Source organism: Carassius auratus, unplaced genomic scaffold (assembly GCF_003368295.1).
Source record: "Carassius auratus strain Wakin unplaced genomic scaffold, ASM336829v1 scaf_tig00217882, whole genome shotgun sequence".
Lineage (NCBI taxonomy): Eukaryota > Metazoa > Chordata > Actinopteri > Cypriniformes > Cyprinidae > Carassius > Carassius auratus.
Genome location: NW_020529289.1, coordinates 295 through 3,604, shown reverse-complemented (window position 1 = coordinate 3,604; position 3,310 = coordinate 295). Strand labels below are relative to the sequence as shown.

The following is a 3,310-nucleotide window of genomic DNA, read 5'->3' as shown; positions in this document are numbered from 1 at the left end:
CTGCCATATTTAACAGTTGCTGATTTGAAGGCTCCTCATATCTGTAATGATACTGTGATTTATTTGATTTATTCTCTGATCATTCAGTTGATCCATGACTTTTTAATCACTAAAGGACAAAGTAATGCGAGAAACAAATAAAAATCCTGAAACTAACTTGTGCTTAATGGAGACTTTTGTAGCCCTAATTATAAAAAAACAATTCCAAGTCTCTAGGCCCAGCCATTTGCCTGTTTTTTCTTTTTTCTTTGTTGAAATTTTTACTTTTTTTGGCCACCTTTTTTCACGTTTTTTCAAATTCTGACCTAGAAAAAATAAAATTAAAAAATACACATTAATCAAAAGACTATGTTCATAAAAAGGACATATAACAGTGGTTGGGTAGGAACCCGGTCTCCCCAAAAGCTTCACACACAAGAAGGTGTAACAAAAGTTCATTTCTGATGTCATTGTCCTGATGTTCCCAGCCAGATTTCTGAGCTCGGTGCAGTGCTGTCTCATCTTCCTCATCACAATCAGTCTTTCCTCTTCAAGACACACTTTTGACATGTACGCATCAAACTCTTCTTCTTGGTGAGGATGTTGCTGGATTCTGAAATCACATAAATAACATCTCTACAATACAAATCTGACCTGTACATTCTGAACAGAAGTAGTGTATGTACCTCCCAAAACCTGCTGTCGGGTGAACAAATGTAAAAAGTCAGCTTATTAAGGAATAAGACGTTAGGAAGACCCCCACACACTAAAGATTGTCTCCCTTGTTCTTTATTTCAAGAACTACTCAGCTGTTTAAGAGCTTTAAATACCTCAGTCATCTCACAAGTGATGTAGGCCTGATGAAGACCTTGTGCCCAAAATGACTTGTCCTAATAAAGAATACATTTAAAATGCAGTTGCTTAATATCTGTAAAATTAAGAGGAAGACATTTTAAAATTAAGGACCTGAAAATTTGTTAATTCCAAAAAAATCCAGACGACACATCTGCAAGTCATACAAATAACAAATATATTAGATGAGTTGTCAACATACCAGTCTGATTATAAAGGCTAGAAACATTTGTTCAGTTGATTTCTGAAGGTTATGTTGGTCATCACATCTGGTACCTACAGAATCCTAAAGCAACAATAATACAAGTAAATGATTATGATGTCTTTCAGGCTCGGCCTTAAAAGAGTTTCAATGCCAATTTTAAGATAATTTACAGCCCCAAATCAGTGTTTACAGTCTCAGTGGAGTTACAAGCCCACAAGTTTATAGCAAGCAAAACAGGAAGACAAGTCCTTCGTTAATTCTCATGCATGGCACAGATTCTCAGTTCTACACGTGATTAGCAGACTGCAATAGTGAACTACTTCGATGACTGTGTGTAAAATACCGTACCCTCAGTAGCCCACTGTCTGACATCATGTACCCACTGAAGCACACCCTCGTTCACTTCTCAAATCCTCTTGAGAGTCTGGGGTCAGAAATTAAAGATGAACAAGGGTTTTAACTTTGCAATCTTAAAAACTGAGAAAAGTGATTGAAAAGCTTTGTATTCATAACTGAAGCATAGCATCATACCTTGATGAATCTGCTGGATAATGCAAGATGAAGGCCTTCTAGCATGGACAGTTAGCATGTCATTCCTGGCTTTTAACAACACAATTATGTGATGGAGAATAGTCCTATTAAAGCTCATGGGATTTCAGTTCATCCACACATTGACCATTGAGTTTTAATTTGCAGATGCAGTTTTATTAATGCAATCTCCTTAATTTATGTCATTTATGCAATATCCGACAACGTTTTTGACAAAGAATACACATAATAAAAAGAAGAGATAATGAAAAAAAGGTTTTCTAAAATAATATAACCAACAATTACCAGATTTGGTCATGCACCTGGTTGGGTGCCACCACATTTACCATGTGTCTAACTTCAGACCTCAACACAAGATCGGTTGAAAGACTGCAACATATTGCTTGTAATGTCTGTAACAGACTGAGATACTAGTCTGTTTTACACACGCTTACACTAAGAAGTCTTGAGGGATACATTAACTATTTAATAATGCAACAATCATACTTTTATAAAAATCAAACATTATATATTTGACTGACACGTTTGCAAGGCAAGGCAAGTTTATTTATATAGCACATTTCGTACACAATGGTAATTCAAAGTGCTTTACATAAAAGAAAGTAAAATAATCATGAAGAAAAATAATACAACTTTTAAAATGATTAAAACATTTAAAAACAGTTAGAAAATGATTTTACATAAAAAATAATAATAAATAAAACAGTGAAAATATAGTGCAATCAGTTCGGACATTGCACCAGTGCTCATTCAATAAATGCACAGCTAAAAAGATGCATTTTGAGGTCTAGATTTAATGTGACTAGTGTTTTAGCACATCTGATCTCTTCTGGAAGCTGATTCCAACTGCGGGCGGCGTAGAAACTAAAGGCGTTTCATTTTACTCCTGAAGCTAAAGACTTTTTATTTTACTCCTGATCCTGAGCACTATACAACACTTAGTTCTTCACAGAAACCTTTCCAGTGTATGTGAAATATTCATAATAATAATTAGATATTGAGAATAATTTGGTAGTAAAACAAAGTGTTGCACGTTTTCTCGGTGCAGAGAAAAGTATATTTATTCTGTTCATCATTTGCAACTGCTTTTTATCACTTAATTAGAAGCACCACAAATTAAATTGTCATCTTTAATAGGGACTATTGAAAAGACATTTAGAAGTTTATTTTAAAATGCAAAGTTGAAACTAAAAAACTAAACATCTCTCTATCTCTGTAAACACTGAAGTGTGTCCCATAAGGCAGTGGTTCCAATCCTTGGTCCTGGAGAAGCCCAACACTGCACATTTGAGATGTGTCCCGGATCAACACACCTGATTCAACTCATCAGCTCATCAGTGAAGTCTCCAAGACCTCAAAAGTGTGTTTGTGAGATAAGAGAGACACCAAAACCGTGCAGTGCATGGGGTTCTCCAGGACCAGGATTGGGAAACATCATCAGGTCATGAAAAGTTCGACACACACTTGTGGTCATCATGCTCACATTGGCCAAATAAAGGAAAAGTCCAAAGATGGCAAGTGTGGGTATTTGGACAGTACAACAGTTTAAGAAACAACAAATACTGTACAAATGATAAGAGCAGGAATGTTTGAAGGGTCAAACTATCACAGACTTACTCATTGTTGCACTTGCGCCTGATTGGCCGCTCGAGTTGTGTGTGGAAACTCCACAAGAATCAGTCTGTTAACAAAGTAAAATAGGAAGGTCAGAGGGCAGGTTCACAC

At 35.9% G+C, this 3,310-nt stretch overlaps 1 long non-coding RNA gene across 1 annotated transcript; it reads right to left on the bottom strand.

The window, feature by feature from the left end:
• Positions 1-283: 283 nt before the first annotated feature.
• LOC113104002 (uncharacterized) lies at positions 284-1,827 on the bottom strand. The gene is made up of 4 exons (XR_003291806.1): positions 1,568-1,827; positions 1,385-1,460; positions 1,034-1,117; positions 284-592 (listed from the first exon to the last, which is right to left on the bottom strand). It is a non-coding gene; the product is annotated as an uncharacterized LOC113104002 (long non-coding RNA).
• Between the last annotated feature and the right edge of the window lie 1,483 nt (positions 1,828-3,310).